Below are 23,185 nucleotides of genomic sequence, written 5' to 3'. Positions count from 1 at the left end.
GCGATCTATTGCCGTGTAGCGAATGGCCTGAAAACTTGGCAGTTTAAAACCAAATATTTATTATCTCTCTCAGTCTCTGAGAATCAAAAATCCAGGAGCAGCTTAGCTGAGTGATTCGAGTTCAGTTTGTCACCCAAATCATATTGAGACTGCTGGAGTTGTAGGTTAGCAACTCCCTGAACTAGCAGGCCTCAACTCCTTGCTGGCTGTCTGAGGGAAGCCTCCATTCCTTACCATGTGGGCATATCCTTGGGCTGCCTAGGTAAGCCCAAGACAGGACAAATGACTTCCTTGAGAAAGAGTGGTGACAGAGGGAAAGAGAGACAATGAGCGTGCAAGCTCCAACACAGAAGCTATGGTCTTTAGTGATTTAACCTTACAAGTGACATACCATCACTTCTGCCGTACGCTATGTGACCCTGGTACCTTTTGGGAGGTAAATACACAGGATATGAAAATCAGATGTGATGGTTGGACTGTCGACCACACAATGAACATGTGTCATAGTCTACTGTGAGTCATTGGTCAGGAGAGACAGAAAAAGGCAGAGTCTGTGTGTTCACACAGTCTTATTCCAGGACCCAAGTTCCTTCCATCCAGAGGCTCCTCCTTATGCTCTTGGCATTCCTCACCTTCACTCTGCACCTTGCCAGGAGATCGGGAGCCTAGTGTAGAGGATGAATGTAGGAGTTGCCCAGTAGATTCTAGTAGCCAGACTGGAACATTGTATACATTACTTTGGCCCACATTCCATGGGCTAGAAACCACCTAATTGCAGGGGTGGCAGGGAAGTGTGTTCTATCTGTGACTTGGGATTTAAAAGGAATGGGATTTGGCGAATCTCTTTTCTACTTGAAAAGAGACTGTACATTTAAACAGCTTATTTAAAAAAAAAAAAGCAGTCTGTTCAGTTTTAATACAACAACAAAAAAATATGATTGCCTGCCACTACGCGACAAAGCGACTGATTGATTGCATATTTTCACCTTTTCAATGCATTGTAAATGCAGCCCCTATTTAAGGGGCCCATAAGCAGGTGGTGGAGAGCAGATCCTGAACCATTAAGTTTGCTGCTTTTTCAGGAATACTATTAGGATGCTGGCAGGAACAAGTCTTGCCTTGTTTCCCAAGTGGGGAAAAAAGAAAGTCTTTGTTCCCAAGCAAATGAAAATACAAATCACAAGACTAAAATTATGAATGCAAAACAATATATTAAAATGTGGCTTGTATTTGCATGCATTTTAATATGCATCTGTCATTCCTTTTGCTAAATTCAGTAGGCGCTGAAAATATTAAACAACTGAGTACAATTAATAATTAGAGGAATTGTTTTAAGATATATTTCAACCTATGTTTCTATTGCCAAACCTCTTGGTCTTTCAGGGCTCTAAGATGTCAAAACATATCATTTTATTGGTCAGATTTCAGATCTTTGTGGCTTGAGAACAAGTCATGAAAATATTTTTTTACAAATTGATGTGATAACACTCGAAAGATTAGAGCATGACTGAAACCATTTCTAGGATAGAAAATCACATCTAAATTTGAAAGCTGGAAAAGGCTTTGGAGATACTTTGGATTAGATATTTTCATCTCTCCTATTTATCCTATTTATTCTCAAGTCTGGCTATCTTTATTCTCCATCCAATGAATGAATGTCTCATCCAACAGACTCATGAGAAATTTAAGACCCCTTTTTCCAAAACCCCAATTCGCTAAGCCTTCTGCTCCAGTTATCTTTGCAGTCAAAGTTTTCAGTCACAAATGCCTCTTCCTGGGGACCGTTTACCTGGCTTTCAAAAGCAAACCCCCAAAAGAGAAATCACTTTTAGGGCAGTAGCAGAAATGAACCTAAATTTCAGTCAGACTTTGAATCCTTGCTCTCTGCACCTCAAGGCTCCTGGCCCAGGGAAGAATCTATTTCATGAGAACCTAGCTCTAAGTCATAAACTTGAAATACATCAAGCTCTTTGTTGTTAATTGGCACTTACCTCACCTGAGGGCCTTTGCCAAGGAGAGCAGAGGGGTTAATGGGGAAGGAAGAAAGGAAAGAGCCTGGAGCTCTGGAAAACAGTCCCAGCCACATGTGATTTTTCAGCTGGGGGACTTCCCACCCCTCAGTATGCTAGAGCAACAAAGTAGCCTATGTGCTTTCTCAAACCTCCGCTGTTTGTTTGGGGGGTAATGCTCAGACTGGGGCTCGAGTGATAACTGCTTCATGTAATTATGAAGACAGCTTGAACACTATGCCCCTCTTTGTTTCGGCCTCCAGATGACGGCTGTCTAACCGCTGTTTGTGCCAGTTTTATTTCAAAGCACTTTTCTTTCCATATTTCAAAGGTCAGTGTGTTTACTGGTGGCCAAAAAGAGCCTGTGTGTAAGAGAAAGAAACACATGTGGTTGAGTGGCAGAACTGGATGAGGAGTAGGGAGTACTGGACTTGAATCCTAGATTGGCTTCTAGATACGTGAAAGAGTGAAAGAGCTGAGAATATTTGCCCTCTTCTTTTTCATTACATAGAAAGGAGGGGAGGTAAGTATCAATGGCCTCTTTTAGGGGAAAAAAATGTAGAAATCTGGTTTAGGAAGAAGAAATGTGGGTATTTCCAGTAAAGAAACATTATCAAATATGCAGCCAAGAAAACGTCTACTTCATCTTCTCAAAATGGAAATATTTCCCCCTTCAAAGAAAGCAGGCTGGATATTCTGGCCACCTTTAGAAACCTTGAGATTGTTTTTGGTCAAGGAATATTAGCACAGGGAAATAAAGCAAACCACAAACACTTTCTCAGGAGGCTCAGTTGGCTTTCTGACATCATTACTTCAAACATCAAGGTTGATCAGACCGTTACCTGCCCATATATAAAACATTAGTGTTTCTATTATGAATATTTGAGAACAGCATCAGATTTCAATTACATAAGCTTAATAACTATTTCAAATGTTCTTCATGATTCATTTTCTTCTGATCTGTGTTTTCCCCATCTATCTTCCTTCAATTCTCTGTGTGTTGAGCTCCCAGGGAAAAGAGATGCATACAACTGTTGTAATGGTACAGAGCACCTATTCTCAAACTAGATTTGCCGGCGTTCAGGTCTTGATCCGACCACTTATTAGCTGTGTGACCTTGCATCAGTCGCTTAAACTCTCTGTGCCTCTGTACCCTGCCTACGAATAATACAGGTGTTGTGAGGATGAAATGGGTTGACACGCGTGAGGTAGACAGAAGAGTGCCGGGCATTTAGCAAGCATCCAAACTTGAGCTAATCATGAAATGAATCCTACTTTTGGGGAAAAAAAAAAAAATCTTCTCTTTTGTGCTAGTATTTTTCTTCTTGAATCAATCCACCTACACCTGTAGAAATAAAAAAAAAAAAGTAAATTTGCAAATGCCAAGGAAACGGTGCCTACACCTTAAAAGGAGGCAGAAAGTGAAATAGAAAAAGAGATTGGACATGTCTGCGACTTAATCTTCCAGGTCCTGTGGTAAGTCAGGGTACTTTCTGCTCGGAGTTTGCGCAAGACCAGCAATTCTTGGCGATTCTTGGCCGTGCCTCTGGAAGGGATACAAGTCGGAGAAAGGCTAAGGCGAGGAAGCCCGAAGTGCACTGCGCACGTCGTCTAAGCCTTGCATTTTTATCTTCTGGAATCTACGGCTTGTCACAAAGAAAACGCGGTTCGGCGAAGCGCAGAGACTTTTCAAAGTCTGTTGAGCCGGGCAGGGACGCGGCTGGGAGGCGAAGCACTCCTTACTGGATGCAGGAGTCGTCGGTCGCCTTCCTCCGTCACCTGCTCAGGAAGGAGGCAGCCCAGGGCCCAGGTGGGGGCCGCCCCACACAGCGCCAGCGGGAGCCGCCCGCATTGGTCTCTAAGCCATTCCTACCCCCTGCTCAGATGAAGTAGCCTCATGGGGCAGTTTGCCGCGAACCGTGTAATTCTAGGCATCCACGGGAGGGCACTTTGGAAAGTAACGTCCTTTTCGCTGCTGAACCCAGGACTGCCTCTCGGGCGCAGCCACTCGGGCGGCGGCCCGCGCTCCGCCCCCAGCCCTTCCGGTTCTCCGCAGAAGCAGAGGTTCATGGGAGACGGTGCCGCACATGCGCAGAGCCTCGAGGCCCGCCTCCTCCTCCCGCGCGGCCGACCCTCTGAGGGGCCGACGACGCGCACCGAGGCGCCTGCGTGAGGGGCTGGCGCGCAGCCCCGGGCCCGGCACCCGCCGGAAGTCACGGCTGCGGAGCCGGCCCGCGTCAGGTTAGGAAGGTTCCAGAAGCCGAGGGGCCCGGCAGGCGTGGCTGCGGGGGCAGCGGCAAACCTCAGCTCCCCGGGCGGGATGTGCCGGCGGGTTGAGGCCCTGAGCTCGGCGGGGTGTGCGGTGGCAACGATGGCGTGAGCTGCCCGCAGAAGCTTCTAACAGCTTCTCTTCAGGTTTATGAGGTAATGCCATTGCCCACCCCACCCCATCCCCGCGCTTATTTTAAATTTTATTTTTTTCCTAATTACTGCAGTTTGGAAGTCGAGGTTGGAGGTGCCTCGGTGGGTTCCTGCTGCGAGGAAATCGAGCACATCCTCCTCCTTCACTTGCAGGACATCCAGGGCGCCACTTTGAAAGTTTTCCTTCAGGTTACAAGGGGAAACTGGAACGATGCCACATGGACCCCACTCTGGGTGGTGTGGGAAAGCACAAAACCTCTTCATGGAAATAGAGCTTGCGCATATGCATTTCTTCGTGGCAGGACCTTGTTGTCCACTCCCCTCTTCATTGCCTTGGAACAAGTACGGTCCCATGTTAATAGGAACCTGGCAAAAATAAATAACCAAAAAACAAAACAAAACAAAAAGCCAAAAAAAACCGTTATTTTCTTCATACCTAATTATTTCATTGAATTCAACCAGGTTTTCTAAACCTGTTTGTATTTAGACATACGGCATGAGTAATTTGTGAGCATTTACCGAGAACTCTTATCCAAATTTCTTTTAAGAAAGATGCCAGGACCTCATTCTCAGTTCTGTTACTGAAGCTGTGATTTTCCCATTTTAGAGTTGAGATGCTACAGCTAAACGGGAATATGGATTTCACTTTCAATAAAATCACTGGCTGGTAAAGCCCAAATTAAAACAGAGCATTGGAAATCAAGCTGCCTTTTTCTATTAGAACTAACAAGAGCTGTTTCATTTTCCAAGTCAAAAGTTCTAGATACTGAAATCCTATTTGCAGGCAATGCTCAAGCATTATTAAAAATGCAGATAGTCATCACGAGCTGGCATGTCTTCTCGTGGTTGCCAGGATGTCTTAACAATAAAGCCGAGGACAGGTGCACATAACACATCAACGTTTTAATCGAAGAATAAAGACGGAAGACACGAAATTCTCCAAAGCAAAGGAGAGATAATGCCTCCTCTTGAGAATCAACAGTGACCTTGTTGTTTAGAAAAAAATAAAAATGCTACTCTCCATCTCTTTTCTGTATTTCTCTTCTGTCTGCAGTTTTCGATCTTAAAATCACAACAAAAGAGGAATAATGGCAGCAATGAGAACTTTGTTTGTCTTGGTGCCCCCGTTAGTCCCTATTTAGAAAAGGGATTCTTAACCTGGCCTTCATACAAAACTTTACATACATATCTCTAATGGTATTTTTTTTTCTGAGAATTGGGTCCAAAGCTTCCATAAACATGCAAAGAACTTATGGCTGTCCAAAAGAAGTTAAGCCAAACACACAAACACTGAAAAAATATGTGACACCCTCTTAGTCCATCTTTCCTGTACTGCTATTTTGTTTCCTCAGGGTTTTTGATAAAAGCTAATGAGTAGTCAATTCAAGGTTAATTTTTCTGGTCAGAGTAGATATGGTGCTGCTATGACTGTGAATATTGTAAAGAGATGGAATCACTGGGACATCCTACCACCTACTTCAGTTCAAACCCATCTTTCCTCCAAAACCATTTCCCTTCTACTATGGTATCATCCTGTCCATTCCCTTAGGCTTGAGATCTGAGTTGTCTTGGAGTCTTCCCTGACCTTTATCTCTCCTGTGTAATCAATCAACAGTCCTTTTAGGTCACCCTCACAGGTTTCTTACCACTCTCCCGTTCATCATTAAAAGCCAGCATAGACTACCACTGGTGGTTTTATAACTGGCTGAACATTAGGATTACATGGGGAGCTTTTTACATTACACTAAAGCTTACATCCTGGACTCAGAAAGTTTCATAAAACTCTTCCGGGGTAAAGCCTGGGCATTTGAATGTTTGAAAGCTTGTAGGGGGCAGCCAGTGCTGACAGTTACTTGCCTACCCTAGCTGTTGGACTATATATATATATATATATATATATATATACACACACACACACATATATATACACACACACACATATATATATGTTAAAGTACATATATTTTACTTTAAGAGCTTTCTAGTTGGTGATCTAGTATCCAGTGTTGCTATTCTTTATCTTATTCCATATTTACTGTATATATAGTATACCATAGTATATACAATAAAAATATATATTTATATTTAACTATATATATTTGACTCTATAGTGTTTACCATATATATTTTTGTGTAAGAGCCTTCTTGTTGGTGATACTGTATCCAATCTTGCTACTCTCTCTATAACATATATATATTTATAGATATATTTTGTTGTTGTTTTGTTTTATTTTGTTTTTACTATAGGAGCCTTCTAGTTGGTAATCTTGTATCCAGACTTTCTACTATCTTATTCCATATTTTCTCTCCCCCAGATTAATCTTCTCAGTATCTTAATTTTCTCATGGCTTTCTTTGATTAGGAAACCCCATTGTTATTTATTGTCTGTCTGTAGAGGCACCTAAATTACTCTGTGGGACTTTAAGGGTGCCCCAGAACCCCACTGGGAACTCTGAGGAAGGATGAAGAGATGAAGGGGCAGTGCTCTTAGAGCATCTCTCCCCTAGTTTTGCAATGGAACCCTCCAAGATAAAGGGGTTTGACTCGCTTAAAGACACAATCTGTTAGTGACAGAGATGGATCTAGAACTAAATCCTCTTACTCTTGACCCCCTTTCTGATTCGGAATGCTACATATCCCAGGGCCATTAATAATTGGTGATGGAAGTCAGTGCTGGGCCTTTGCCACATTTCTCCATTTGTTAGCTTTATTCTGCTTTCCTCTGTTTGGAACATCTTCAGCAGGTGTATCTACATCTTTAGGAAAATCTGATGTGACTGAGAGATTTGGCTAGTCCAATTTGTCAGACTTGTTGACAGCAGCCCTGGGAGCTGTGGGACCAGTAACACAGAGGCCTTGATGCCATGCCTGTCAACCTAATATCATGGTGTTTAAGCACAGAGAGTTCTGCTTTAGCCTCAAACTCTGTCCATGATACTTTGTATTAAATAACTTTAGGACCAGCTCTTCGGTTATCCAAATAGCAGCTTATCTGTGATTCAAGGAAGATGGAATGCTCTACCTACCCCTAAATATCATCCTTACCCACTTTCTACATTACATGAAGTTCTTAATTCTGGTTATTCTTCCTGGTGATAAGACAATCTTTATTTTGTAAAATGCAAATGTGAAATCCCAAAAGCATAACATTAACTGATCAGCATCCATTAATACCTTAGATTAGATTTTTTTTTTTTTTTAATATTTTCACTGGTTCAGAGCAAAGTCCTGACGGAACAGAACAGAATTAGTGTGGGTAAAAGGTGACTGAGGAAGGGTAAATATGGAGGGGAGCAGAGAAAAAAATCTGGAGGTTGGGTGCAGTATTCTAGGAGGAACCTAGAGAAAGTAAAACGGACAGAGGGAGCCAAAGGCTTAGCTTTGCCTGATTCCCAGTCTTGCCAAATTCTGTATTTATCCTGAGTTCTCCTTGGTTAGCTCCCTTTCTTTATTGATTTTGCCTGGCATTGGCTAAAATACTAAAAATTTTGGGGAAAAAATACTACCAATCTCTGTAGCTAACATTAATTGAGCACTCACTATGTGCCAGACATTGATCAAAGCATTCTACATGCATCAACTTATTTTATCCTCCCCATAACATTTGGAGATTAGATGCCATTAATATCCCTCATTTCATAGGTGTTGAAACTGAGGCCCAGAGGTTTGAAGAACTTCCCTAAACTCAGCCAGCAAGGAAATGGTGAAATCAGGGTTCCAACCCAAGTGGTCTGGTTCCAATGCCTAAATTCTTAACCCCTGTGATCTACTGTCTCAAAATCACAGCATCTGTAAGCAAATGATGGGGTTCTTCTTCAAATCCAGACAGTCTGATTCCAGATCATCCCACTATAATGCTTCCTAGGCTGCAGTGAATCTTTCAAGTACATCATGACTTTTACAGTCATAGAGACTGTAGTGGTCCAGAAAAAGTGTCTTGGTTTAGGATCTTTCTAAAGTGATCGTAGTCTCGTGTCTTAATAACAGTGCTCTATTGATTTATTATCAAATGCCACCCTGACAAAGGCAGTCAAGTTCAAACCTCACAAAATGTGGGACACAATCCCTGTCCAGCTGTTATTGTCCCACACTGAAATGGAGAATCCAGATAAAATTACTTCTGGTCTCTGTAAAAGACCAGCTGAAATAAAAATTGTTTAATATATCTTTTTCTTCTATATAACCAAACATCCTAGCACCCAGGGAACATCAAAGATAAATCTGAAATCTTGGATTTAGGAAATCACTGTACCACCTTTAGTTGTTATTTTGCAAGGGCCTCCAAAGGGCATTCGGGATATTATCTAACGAATCCTCATTGACATTCAGCCAGGTTTTCACCCCCGGAGTGCTACCTTCCTGCTAAGAAGAACTTCCCTGGAAATAAAGCAGATGGCAGGTGTCAGATTAATATAAAAATGTAGCTGTAGTTTGGAGAAAGGCTTGCTCAATGCATCCCCTTCCCCGTAATGATGGAATGAATTCTAGTAAGATGGTCCATTTGGGGGCTGGAGAGAAGAATAAAATGTCTTTTAGGCCAGTGCTACTGGAACTCAACTTCTTGATGATTCTCTGGGAGCTGAGGAGGGAAAGAGAATGGCTGAGGGAAGGGAGGAGGGAAAGGCTGAGAGAAGGAACAGGAAGGTTATATGTTGTGTAAACTATAAGGGCTCCATCTTGGAAATCCTTTCCTTTTTTCTTCTAATAATTAGCTATTTTCATACCTAAATTAAATCATTTCTCCCTACTTTCAGTAAATAAATATGAAACAAAACCAACCAAACAAAATGATACCCTTGTTTCATCAGAAAATAACCTTTTCTATTATTCTGCACTTTTCAGGAGGCAAATGCCTCATCCTCTCTCAATAGATTTGACCTATCTTTGCTTGGGAACATCTTTCATTTCCATGGAAGTCTTAAAGAAATAGCAAGACATTGCAGCAGAAATTCCCAATCTTTTTGTCAAGAGAAGCTGCTTTTCATTTCCCCTAAAGCTGTAAGGTCAGGGGTGGGGGTGGGGAGTTTCCAGCAGATGTTTCATTCCTCCCTGGGGAAGCTGTCAATCCCCAGGCTACTCAGTGGAGCATTATCAGATCAAGCTTTGAGCTCTACCAGCAGACTCTTAGCAACTGGTTGAGGACTGGTATAAAAGGATTCCTCCATTTGATGAGCAATGGAAAAACTTAAAAATAACAGAAAGATAAGGAGGGAGAGGATGGAGAGACAAGGAAGGAAGGAAAGGAAGGAAAGGAAGGAAGGAAGGAAGGAAGGAAAGAAGGAGAAAGAGAAAGAAGAGAGAGAGAGAAAGAAAAGAAAAGAAAAAAGAAAAAGAAAGAAAGAAAGAAAGAAAAAGAAAAGAAATAAAGAAAAAGAAAAGAAAAAAGAAGAGGAAAGGCAATTACTTGCTTTTTCACTTCCTGAGAACATGTTCTGAGTACCAGCTAAACTCGTTTGCCACCAAAGTTGATCAAACAGTGAAATTGATGGAGTTTAGCCTCTGGAATTTTTTTTTCTTAGCTTTGTATCATCCTTGTACACATCCCAGGCCACTTTTCCTGTAAATGCCCTTGTTGCCCTGGCAAGTTTCCAGGCTTGCAGGTCCTGAGTGGGACATTCAGCTAGCTTTCCCTCTTTGGAGTACCATTCTTGCTGGGCTAAGAACTTCCCTGGAAATAAAGCTGTAACTAAGGTACTCACCATCCCGCTATTTATTCTTGCGTCATTCATATTTCTTGAGTTTTCAGGATACAAACTATGCTTCTGGTTCGAGTTGGAGGATGTAATATGGAGATGGAGAAACTGAACTTTCCAGGTAGCTATGCTAGGAATAACTTATAGAAGAGTATATGGACATCAGAATTCAACTACAGAAAAGTAAACTGCAAAGCTTAGAGTTTGAAGAAATTTCAGTGGATCATTTGATCCAGTTCAAACATCTTGGATAGAATGATCCCATTTTACAGATGACACAGATGACACAATTGACACAATAGAAGCTCAGAGACTAAAGACCATATCTAAAGTTATCTGGTCATCTTTAAGACAGAGGGAAGCTGAGGGCCCTTATCTTTTACCTCCTACTTTATGCTATTTTACAAATATTTAAAGGAATGTATGATGCCAAAACATAATGATTTATGCAAATGTGGTATCTACCAGGGAGAGAAAAAGAATGGGATACTTAATAATGCAGCATAGGAAGTCATGTGATAGCAATCCCTTCTGGTTAGTAGCATACTTTGGCTTCTTTAAGAATCTGACCCAAACTCAAAGTTAATTAAAATTAATGGTTTAGATTCCTGACTTTATAATATAGCAAGTTATTTCTTATGCCATTTTTGTCAATTTTATTCTATACATGGTCCTCTGTTAGAATCTCCTCCTATCCTCCTCCTCTTTGCCTCATGACTTGCCATCTCAACTTGGTTGTTTTGGTACTGTTGAGATCTTTCCCAAAAGGCTGAGTGATTCCTCAGAAGATCAGATAGATAACACTATTGCTGGGTCAACCAGGTTCCCAGGCCTTATCTCCTATATGCTGCTTGTAGATGGCCTTAGTCAGTATACACTAGACATGGGTGAGTGAGAAAGAATGTTTCTGGTAATAGTTATGATTATAAACCCCAGAGCTATGTATAAATCGTTTTCATCATCACTGCAATAAGGATAGGCAGAGTTTAGAAAGAAAGAGAAGACAACAGATAGTGGGGGTTCGTTTGAGGTGTTTCCATTTGGTGTGTATCTTTGCGACAACCCAGTAGTATCTGGAATTCTAGATATAAAGTTGAAATACGGATTCTATACTTGAACTATGAATTTTGAATTACTACAGATAGAGACAAAGAACGTTTCTGCAGTTGATATAAAAATACCCATTCCCACACAAATGTGGGAAAGGGGACCATATGGAACATGAGAAGAAAGGGCCATATTTTAAAGAACCAAATGAATGCAAGGAAGAGATACAAAATAGGATCGGAACATAGATGTTTTTCTTAACCTCAGTGGTTAACATTTTCCAATTGTCATGTAGGAAAAAGTAGAAGGTTTTTAAAAATAAATATTATCTAAAATTATTATTAATTTATATTATTCAATATGATTGTGAATTTGTGTATATATACTCATGCCGTGTTCAGTATCCATTACCCTGTAACAAGTTATCCCAAGATTTAGTGGCTTAAAACAAGTGGCTTAAAACAATAAAACATTTATTATCTCACAGTTTCCAAGAGTCAGAAATCCCAGAGTGGGGATTTTAAGTAGATGTTCTGGCTCAGAGTCTCTTGTGAGCTTCCAGTCCAGATATCAGCTAGGGCTGCATCATCTGAAGCCTTGGATGTGCCTGGAGGATCTACATCCAAGAAGGATCCCTAAGTAGGGTTGTCCAGAAGTCTCAGTTCTTTGCCACATGGACATCTCCATACAGCCACCTATGTGGCTTCAAGACATGGTAGTGGGCTTTTCCCAGAGTAAGGGGTCCAAGAGACAAAAAGAGAGACATACAACACTTAACATGGAAGCTGCAATCTTTTTTTTTTTTTTTTTTTTTGGACTTTTATTTATTTGAGAGTGAGAGAGAGAACACAGGAGTAGGGGGAGGGGCTGAGGAAGAGCAAGAAGCCTGGTGCAGGCTGTATCCCGGGACTCTGAGATTGTGACCTGAGCTGAAGGCAGCCACTTAACCCATGGAGCCACCCAGGCACCCCTAACTTTATCATTTTAACCAATTCTCAAGTGTAGATTTCAGTGGCATTAATTATGTTCACATTGTTGTGTGACCATCACCACAATTCATTTCCATCATCCCAAACAGAAGCTCTATATCCATGTAGCAAAAATTCCCCATCCTCCTACTTCCAACCCCTGGTATTCTCTATTCTACTTTATGTCTCTGTGAATCTGCCTACCCTGAATACCTCATGTAAGTGGAATCATAATATTTATCCCTTTGTGTCTGGCTTATTTCACTTAGCATAGTGTTTGCAAGATTCATCCAGGTTGTAGCATGTATCAGAATTTCATTCCTTTTTATGACTGAATAACATTCCATTGCAGGTATATACACATTTTGTTTATCCATTCGTCTGTCACTGGACATTTGGATTGTTCCCACCTTTGCTGCAGTCTTTTTATAGCCTAATCTGGAAGTGTAATCTATTCACTGGAAGCAAGTCATTAAATTGAGCCCACGCTCAAGGGAAGAAGAGGGAGAGAAATATCAAAGAATTTGTGGATATGTTTCTAAAAGAGTAGAAGATACTTAAGTTGGTTTTACCAGCTGCACATGGTGCTTTACATGGGGCTTGGTCATGGTCCTTAATTCCTGTAGATTTTATAAAACCCTGAGTTTAAGAATCTTTGTGACTGCACTTGGAATAGCCCCAACAAGAGCACATGATGAAAATGGGCAAACCAGAAAAATGACATGCCTGGTGAATATTGCTCTAACAAGGCTGATTTTGGTACATAAGGCATTATGGGTATAACCTAATTTCTCTGCTGCTCTCAGTCCTGGGTTTACCAGCAGAAGGAATGAAAGTAGACCTGCCTTGTGTTTCATTCTACTGCATATGAGTGGGTACATTTTTCATGACAGTAGTAGCTGAGGCATAGGTATTCAGAGCATATTCAGAGTTATTCCTGTTGGTGTCTGTCTTTGTATGTAGTAGCAAGAAGGCTTAAACTATACTGACAAAAATAACAACAAGAAGAAACAACCTCCCACCCTCACTCTTACCCCTTTTATTAATCCTGTAAATGTTCTTCCTTCTTTTAAGATGAGCACCATAAAGCTGAGCTCTTTTGCCTTTTTAATTTATTATGCTACTTCAATTTTCAATTTTGTGATGAATGTAAGGAATTTGGAAGTAGTTTGCAAAGATGAAGGCAGGTAGGATAAAAAAGCAATTACCTCATGCCAGTTATACCAGGAAATAGTGGAGATGCCATTCCTGCAGCATTTTCTGTCTATTTTTCTTCATTACTGTAATGGTGGCCGCTCTCCTCATTACCCAGCACATTTCTCTTCATTACCAGCTGTGGTGATGGGGGTGATGATGAGTGCTATTTACAGCTGGAATTCTGTGAAGGGCCCAGCAGATGAATAATAATTATTCAAACAGATATGTGGAAGCCAAAAAGACAAATGGTTAATGTGAAGCTATTGTGTCCCAGACAGGCAGGGAAGTAATTTCTTTCTTTCTTTCTTTCTTTTCTTTTTTTTTTTAACATTTTATTTAGAGAGAGAGAGATCACAGGGAGGAGCAGAGAGAGAGGGACAAGCAGACTCTGTAATGGGTGCAGAGCCAAATATGGGGCTCGGTCCCATGACTCCAAAATCATGACCTGAGCCAAAATCAAGAGTAGGATGCTTAACCAAATGAGCCACCCAGGTGCCCCAAGATAATTTCTTTTGAAGGGAGAGGGGGCATGTATTCCTCATTCATGGACTATCCTGCAGTGTTGGGTGGAATGGCTTCTTTAAGTTACTTAGTTTGTTATTATAAGAACTGACTGAAAAATAATGATTCACTTAAAACTATCAAACAAATGTCGAGGCCCACTGTAACCCTTGCCAGAAAGAAAGCAGGGCTTTCCTTGGGTCTACACTAAAAAGCTATCTCACCACAAACTTCCTCACACCCTCCACCCTTGTATCAAACTATCCACCTACCCTATCTGGGGCAATCTTGTTAGGACAATATTTATAAGGTGTATTAACTATCATCTATCCGTGTGTCTGTGTGTGTGTAGCTGTCTATCTGTATTAGTCTGAGTTATCCAAAGAAACAGAACCAACAAAAAGTGTGGGAAGAGAGAGAGAGAGATTTTAAGGAATTGGCTCACCTGATTATGGAGGATTAGAGAGTCCAAAAAATCGGATGGGGTAAACCAACAAACTGCCGATTCAGGAAAGAGTTGCAGTCCTAATTTAAATTTTTTTTTTTTTTTTTTTTTTTTTTTTTTTTTAATGATAGTCACACAGAGAGAGAGAGAGGCAGAGACACAGGCAGAAGGAGAAGCAGGCTCCATGCACCGGGAGCCCGACGTGGGATTAGATCCCAGATCTCCAGGATCGCACCCTGGGCCAAAGGCAGGCGCCAAACTGCTGCGCCACCCAGGGATCTCTTCAGTTCTAGTTTAAAAGCAGTTTGGTAAGAGAATTCCTTTTCATTTGGGGAAGGTCAGTCTTTGGTCCATTAAGACCTCCAACTGATTGGATGAGGCGCACTCACGTTATGAAGGGTAAGTTGCCTTACTCAGAATCCACTGATTTAAATGTTAATCTCATCCAAAAAACGCTTTCCCAGAAACATCCAGAAAAATGTTTGAGAAATATCTGGCCACCGTGGCTCAGCCAATTTGAATTTGTGACCCGCGAATAACAGTACTAAACTGAGTTTTTACCTAGTGATGAGTCTTTGACTTGGACTATAAAGATTCTTCAGGGAGTGTGGGAGAATCCATCCAGCAGCTCTAACAAGGAGTTGAGTCCTGCCTTCCATCCTGACTCCTTCCAGGCACTTGACTTGAGGGGAATAATTGCCCCAGTGGCAGAAGGGGATCTATAGGTGAGTTTGGAGGAGAGCCAGAAAGTACGTATGATTGGGAACTGTGGTGAATTGTTTATTAAAGAACACCTTCCAATTTAATTATCTAATTGCTAGTCTTGCTTTGACTTTCTCACTAGCAGTGGTCCTCACAGCTATCCCATAGCAATCTTGCCCAACTCAAAAAGGTGTTGAAACAGACTGTAGAAGTTCCAAGCCAGGCAAGTAGGAGCAAGTCAGCTTCTCAGAGATGGGCTCATGAGCAGGCCTCTAGTTAACCCCTGCTAGACCGGAGCATCTGGGAATAAGGCCCTGGGAAAAGATTTCCACTAGAAGGGCATTGCCATTTGCCAAACTCTGACGGTGTGTGCAGCCTGTTAAGAATGATAGAGGCGGTGTTCCAGCACAGCGGGCTTTCAATATGAGACAGAGGGATGAAAGGAGTACAATATGAAAACAGCAGGTGAGAATGGATGTATCACACAGGGAAAAGATGTTAGAGGAATACTGAGGTATATTAATTCTCCCCAGGCCCCCTCAAATTCAGTAGCTTCAGTGAGAGCAAAAATATGCTCTTGAATTAGGCTGGGCTCCTAACAAGTGCCAAAGCACCATCTGCTTCATAGCAAAAGGCATAGGAGGTGGGAAAGGCAGACCTGCATGGCAATCAATCATGATACTGCCTTCAATAACCTCGATTACCTCAGGGTATCTCACAAGGTGTCCTGTGTGGACAAGCTTAGGGAATTTGATATCTCCAATATGACTCTTCCCCAGACTTAGGCTACTTCCGCAAGCAAAAGGGCATTTACCTCATGGCTTTGGGATAATTTTCATTTTTATAAAGGCTTGAAACAAGCAGCAGAAGCAGCAACTATTTGGCACCTGGAGAATCCCTCCTAATGATCTGGGTCTGGAGATGCTTCTCAACATAGTGTTTGTGGGCAGGTCATCAGGCCCTGTCTGTGACAAATTGTTCACACCATTGAGAAAGGACATGATCCTGTACCTTCACACCCATCTCATTGTAACTTCAGGGTAACAAAGGCAAACCAAAGGTAAGTGTCCTGTAGGTGTGTGAATCAACTACATCCCTGAGAGAGCTCAGAGAGTTCCTTAAGTAACTAGTTTCAGTCTTTTGGCTTAGGCCTTTAGATTTATTTTCCCTAGTGCTTGGGCCACTTGCCATTTCCCTAAACCAATTTCCTGAGCCCCTGAACAGGAAGCATGCGATGACAATCTCCCCAATCTAGACCCAAATAGCTTAAGTCCATAGTGACTTTGTTCTGTCTTGGCACCAGACATCCATTTGGAGAATTTGGATGAAGCAAATTTCATCATGCCTCTCCTCACTGTCCCTGGGTAACCTCCATTCTCATGGATTCAGCCACCACCAGTGGTCTTGATGACCTCCAAATCCATCTCTCTCATCGGAGCCCAAAACTTTCTTCAGAGCTTAAGCCTGGACTTCTCAACCTGAATATAAAATGGACACCTCAAAAAATATGTTCACAATGGAACTCACCCCAAACATGTTCTCTTTTATTTCCTAGCCCTGTTAGTGGCACCCTGCCTCACCACTCACTGGAACTAGTTACCTTTTACTTCTCCATTTCTGATCTTCACACACATCGAATTTATCACCAAATTATGTGGATTTAACATTCTGAAGAGGTTTTGTTTTTTTTTTTTTAAAGAAAAATATATCTCTTTCTTTCCATTCCTGAAATTATTACAGTAATCCAGGCTCTTAGAGTTATCCTAATTTGCTTACAACCGGTCTTCTTCTACCTAAATTCGTTTTAGATTGCATACAACAGTTTAAATAATTGATCTCAAATACTTTAAATCTTTAAAAGCTCCCCATCATTTACTAAGCACCAAACTAAGCAGTAAACTACTTATCCAGCCCTCTTTGACTTCCCTCTCCAGTATTATCTCCCAATAATGCCCCCTGTCCCTTTCCACTTTTGAAATATCCTTTTAATTCCACACATGGACCATGCAGCTTCCTGCTCCATGCCTCTGCGGGACTTATTCCTTCAATCTGGAACACTCATCCTACCCTTCTTCATAGGCTAATTATGCCTGACTCATCTTTAATACTCAGCTAAAGCATTAGCTCTTCCAGGAAACCTCTTGTGAACTCAGAATGGAACAAGTACCGTTCCTCTCTATTATTCCCCATAATACTCTGTAGATAAATATCTCTTTTATTATCCCACATGTCCATTTCTCTTACTGAATTTTTAGGACCCTTTTAAAAAAATCTTTACTCTCAGATTTCCTCAGATTCCTAGAATGACAGTAGAAATGGGAAAAATTCATTTTGCACATAAGTCCTATATCTTTGTGGTTTTAGATTTCACTGAGCAAATGTTATTAATTCTACCAACAAATACCTTCAATTCACTAAAACGTCATATCAGTTTATTGTACATGGAACATCCCTGTGTAAAGATCTCCAAAGATCTTTAATATCTCCACACTTGGAAGCCACACATCTTCTCTTTAACCTACAACATCTAATTCTCCAATACCACTGACCTCGTTGAAAAGTGATTTTTGGATTAAGTGCCTTCTGTGATGTATGTTTCCAATATGGCTGACATTTCCAAGTGACTAACATGACTTACTCTCTTGGCTGCAATTTTGGGGTTCCACAAACAGTCATCAGAACATCAAACAAGCAAAGCAAACTGGCAAAATCCCATCTTAGATTATGTTAGGGATCCAACACAGGCATTGCTGGAACATTAAGAAATCTCTAGAGAATACCTAAGAATAGAAAGGGACTCTCTGCCAGCTTACCTAGTTGGAAAAGAATATCTGGCATTTCATTATCTCAATTAAATCTTTGTGTTCGTCACACTATAAATATAACTGGGGTTAAGAAATCAATCCTCATCTATGAGAGGCTTGGAATTTAAAGATGCAAATATTCTTGGATGCATGATACAAATACTTATAGATCATATTATGTTTTTGCTTTAAAATTCTTAACTCCTTGATTACATTCAGGATCAAACTCCTTATGATACAACATCCCTGAGAGACATTATGGCATGGAAAACAGAAGTGTGTGTCCCAGCACCAGAGTAGATTGATATCCAAATACTTGCTAAGAATATAACTATCCATATTTCAATTTCTTCATCTGCAAAATGGGAATAATAAAATAAGAATAGTGCCTATTTATGAAGTATTGTGGCAATAAAAGACACGACAAGAACCTGGAAGAGTGTCTGGCACATAATTATTAAATAAAATTTAACTACTGTTAGGTAACATATGACTTGTCCATTTCTCTATTACATTTGTCATTGTACTCCAGCCATATTGAACTTGAAATTCCTCTGTTACATTATTCTCATATTGCTTTGCACCTGCTACCAGGAATGTTTCTGCCTCCTTCTTATGGTTAAATCCTACAAATTTCCCTACCAGTCTCTGTTAATGGACCAATTTGTGTACTGTCATAGATCCCTGTGCTTCCTGCTCCCACTGTCCTGATGCTCCTTCACATGTCCATCTCCCACACTATACTCTAAAGCCCTCAGTGGGAGGGAGTGTTTTCTTTTCCTTTCATCTCCCAATTTATACACAGTAACTGCCATATAAAAGATGCTTAAAAATACCTATGAAATGAGCTGAAGACTAAATATCCCCCCAAACAAATGTGAAAAGTGAAAATAAACATCTATCTAATTCAAAAGAATGAGAAGACAAGCCACAGATTGAGCAAAGAATATTTGCAAATGATACATCTGATAAAAAGAAAATTATCCAGAATACATAAAAAATTCTTAAAAACAATAAAATCAATAAACCAATTCAAAAATGGCTGAAAGACCGTAATGGACACCTCCCCTGTAAAAACATACAGATGGCAAATAAACATATGAAAAAATGCCCCATATCATATGTCACAAGGGAAATTAAAATTAAAACAGTGAGATGCTGCGGTGCCTGGCTAGCTCAGTTGGTAGAGCATGCAACTCTTAATCTCAAGGTCATGAGTTCAAGCCCCATGTTGGGCATAAAGACTACTTAAAATAAAAATTAACAAAGTAAAACAGATACCACTGCACATCTACTGGAATGGTCACGATCCAGAACCCTGATAGTACCAAATGCTGACAAGGATGTGTAACAACAGAAACTCATTCATTGCTGGTTTGGTCTTAAGTGTGATGGAGGACATGAACTATATGGTTGAGTATCAGTGTACAGGCTCTGAGAAATGCCTCTCAAACTGCAATATGTAGAAGAGTGACCCAGATTCTGATTTCATAGGTCTGAAATTCCATGTTTCTAACATGTAGCCAGGTAAATAACAATACTGCTGGTCTGTGAACCATATACTGATGGAAGGTTCTAGAGTCAGGCCCTCTGGGCTCAAATCCCAGTCCTGATATGGGCTTTTTAACCTCCTGGGATTCAATTTTTTTCCCATCTGAAAATTGAGAATGACAACAGCCCTGACCTAGGGTTTTATGAGGATTAATTTAGGGAATATATATATATCAGGCATTTAGAGCAGTACTCTGAATCTGATAATCAGTGTTTGCCATTATTACCCCCTTGGAATTTAATTTATCCTGACTTGAGCTCATACAATTGTTATGTGCTTTCTTATCATATGCTCACCTATTTTGGGCTTTCATTCTCTCTTAAACTGAAGTATGAATCTCCATATTTTCCAGTTTACTGCTTTTTGATAGTAAAAATGAAAGCACGTAGGAATTGGGAAATTTCACTTGTTTTTCATGTACCATCTACCCTGTGTAGTCAGCTTATGCTTTTCATGTTTTTCTTCTCGTTCCAGGTGTACTTTGAAATATTCTATTTAACATTTTTGGCATTTCGTTAAACTTAATTCATCCTGATGCTATTCAATGTCAGAAGTCTGTTTAAAAATAACAGAGTCATTTACATTAGCTATTGTAAATAGCTAAGTGATTCATTCAAATTATTTTGTGTGGCCTAAATGAAAAAAAGCTTCTCACACTCAGGCTCTTGCTGCCCGGGTGAGGAAGCCAGATAATAATAGGTCAGTTTTCCCTTATGACTGATACGGGACAGATAGGACAGATTGTATAGTTCATTATCAGTCCTCCAAGCAGTCACCACACCCTTGTTTTAAGACAATTTAGAAAATTGGGGTTGTAATGAAGGGGATCATTGCTGGGTACGAATTATGTTAGTTTTTACAGAGTTGTTGCCAAATCCTACTTTACTTGGATAAAAGGCAACTGAGAGTTTTAATGTCACTAACATGCCTCATAAATCATGACTGTGCTAAGTATTATGAAAATTAAAGTGATAAGGCTGCAGTTCTCACAAAGAAGCAATCATTAGATTAAATGATAAATTGGAAATCATCCATACCTAAGCCGGTGGCTGAGAACAGGCAGGTCCCAAGACACACCATGCTGTGTAAACCCTGAATAATAAAGACAACTTAACTTGAATTCGGTTTAAGAGATTATAAAATCTTCCCACGTATATTATTTTATTTGATCTTCCCAGCGGAATCTCAAGGAATTCCACAGAAACATTTCTTTCTGCCACGTCTGGAATGGTAGTCAGTAGTTTGGATTCTTAAATCAGATTGCCTGATTTTGTTAGTTTAGTTCCTCCAGAAAACAGATGCCAAAATGGGATTAAATGTGCAAGAATTTTCTTAAGGGAAACGCCTGAGTTGGAGACAATGCGGGAGAGAGCTGGGATAAGGTGGGTCATCAGTGGTGCTTGTCTGGGCCTAAGTAAAGGAGGGAGGGTTGGGTGGAAGCGTCCTAGACTGTTGTGAAGTCTAACAGAGATTTGGAAGGATCTTTACACATACTTTAGGCAAAGTGACCTGTCAGAGAACCTGTATCATCCAGAAATGGACCTGTCACAGCATCCCTGCAATGGATTTCAGTGAGCTGCAGCTGAGCACCCTGGTCAGTAATGCATCCTGTAGTTGGAGATCATAGGTGCCCCATGGTTAAAATCCTAGTTCCACCATTAATTAGCTGTTATTTTAGCAAATTACTCTGCTTCTTTCTAAGACTCATCTTCCTCATTTATAAAATGGTAATCATAGTGATGCCTCTTCTATTGTGTGCATTAAATGAGATGCACATAAAAATATTATTTTTCTCTGAGGCTTGTGGGCCTGCAAGTACCAACTTCTTCCATAAAATAGGAGATCCAGGTCCATCCTGCTGGGTGGCTTGTGATAGAGGTAAAGTCGGGTCTGAAATTCACAGATTTGCTAGGCTAATGGGCACTGCTTTCTAATCTCACTCATCAAGAAGCACCCCCAAAATTTTGCCTTTTGACTTTTGAATATGTTTCTCTTTTAAAAAATGAAAGAAATATGGGGAGCCTGGGTGGCTTAGTTATTAGTTAAGCGTCTGACTCTTGATTTCAGCTCAGGTCATGATCTCAGAGTCCTGAGATCTAACCCCACATTGCACTCCACACTGGGCATGGAACCTGCTTAAGATTCTATCTCTGTCAAGAAGGAAGAACATGATAAGCAAAAATATGGTTAAATACAATTGACTTTAATTCTCTTTAGTTTTCTAAATTATATTTGGTGGTTGAAGCCAAAAGTGTAACACTATCTTATGTAGTTCTAGATGTACATTGAGGAAATATGTAAGCAAATTAAATTTTAAGCAGGTAATTAGGGCACACAAATCAGAAAGGAAGAATACAACTTTCCCTATTTCTAAATGATGATTTTCTATGTAGAGAGCCCTATGAAGTAAAAGGAAAAACAAAATAAAATCTTCTAGAACTAGTAATTGAGTTTATCAAGGTTGCAAAGTACAAAAAAAAAAAAAAAAAACCAAAAAGCAAAAAATCAACTGTATTTCTATATACTAAAAACAAATTACCCAAATAAAAAATGCAGAACCATTTACAATCAATAAAAAATTATGCATTAACAGAATATGTGTAGGACTTGTGTGCTGAAAACTGCAAAATGCAGATGAAAGAAATCAAAGAAGACCAATTTAAATGGTGAGACAAAAAAAAAAAAATGGTGAGACATACTACATTCATGCATTGAAAGATTTGACATAGTAAAGATACCATTTCTCTCCAAATCAATATACGGGTTTAACTCAATTCCTATCAAAATCCCAGCAAGGGTTTTGTAGATAAAAACAAAACTATTTCTCAAATTTATATGGAAAGGCATAGAAACTAAGATAGACAAACCAATTTTGAAAAAGAATAAAGTGGGAGGAATCTTCTTTCTCATTTCAAGACATCATAAAGTGTTAATAATCACAAATATATGGTATTGGCAGAAGGATAGACACATACATCAATGAAACAGAATAGAAAAGCCAGAAACTGACCTACACAAATATGCCCAACTGATTTTTGAGTAAAGTGCAATAGCAACTTAATGAAGGAAAGATAGCATTTTCAACAAATGGTACTGCAGCAGTTGGATATCCATAGGCAAAAATTGAAACTCGACCAAAAACATATAACTTATACAAAAATTAACTCAAGATGAATTATAGACTTAAATATAAAATATAAAACTTAAAAAGTTTTAGAAAAATGTATAGGAGGACCTTTAGAATGTAGAGCTAGGCAAAGAGTTCTTAGATTTGAAATCAAAAGCAAGATTCATAAAAAAAATTGGTAAGTTAAATTTAGACTTAATCAAAATAGTACCTCTTGCTTTGTGAAAAATCCTGCTGAGTGTGAAAAGACAAGCTACCCATTGGCAGAAAATGTTGTAACCCACGTCTTCAAAGGACTAATATATAGAACATATAAAGAATTTTCAAAAATCAGTACTATTAGCTTAATATAGAGACCAAAGTATGGAGAATTATAAAACACACAATATTATAAAAGACAAAATCTTGGGCCATCCCTGGGCTCTATGCTATTTTGCCACATAGTTTTCTGTGAATTATCTTATTTTACTCTCATAACCTTTTGCAGTAGTAATGTAGAAAACACATATTATTTCCTGGTAAATAATTAAATAATTAGATTATTGAATAGCTGAATGAATAAATTAATGTATGAGTGAATGGATGGTGCTATAGACTAAATGCCTATGTTTCCTCCAAAAATTCATACACTGAAACCTAATCCCCACTGCGATGGTATATGCAAGTAAGCCTTTGGGAGATGCTCAGGTCATGAGAATGAAGTCCTCATGAATGGGATT

The 23,185-nt window shown here is 39.9% G+C and overlaps 1 long non-coding RNA gene and 1 other non-coding gene across 2 annotated transcripts; both read left to right on the top strand.

The window, feature by feature from the left end:
• The first annotated feature begins 4,268 nt into the window (after positions 1 to 4,268).
• On the top strand, positions 4,269 to 22,099 carry LOC144282305 (uncharacterized). Its single transcript, XR_013350700.1, has 4 exons — positions 4,269 to 4,433; positions 14,413 to 15,006; positions 15,833 to 16,043; positions 16,287 to 22,099. It is a non-coding gene; the product is annotated as an uncharacterized LOC144282305 (long non-coding RNA).
• Positions 18,953 to 19,025, top strand: TRNAK-CUU (transfer RNA lysine (anticodon CUU)). The gene has a single exon. It is a non-coding gene; the product is annotated as a tRNA-Lys (tRNA).
• Positions 22,100 to 23,185: the final 1,086 nt, after the last annotated feature.

Source organism: Canis aureus, chromosome 13 (assembly GCF_053574225.1).
Source record: "Canis aureus isolate CA01 chromosome 13, VMU_Caureus_v.1.0, whole genome shotgun sequence".
NCBI lineage: Eukaryota > Metazoa > Chordata > Mammalia > Carnivora > Canidae > Canis > Canis aureus.
The sequence above is the reverse complement of the archived record's forward strand: the minus strand, read 5'-3'. Positions and strand labels throughout refer to the sequence as shown.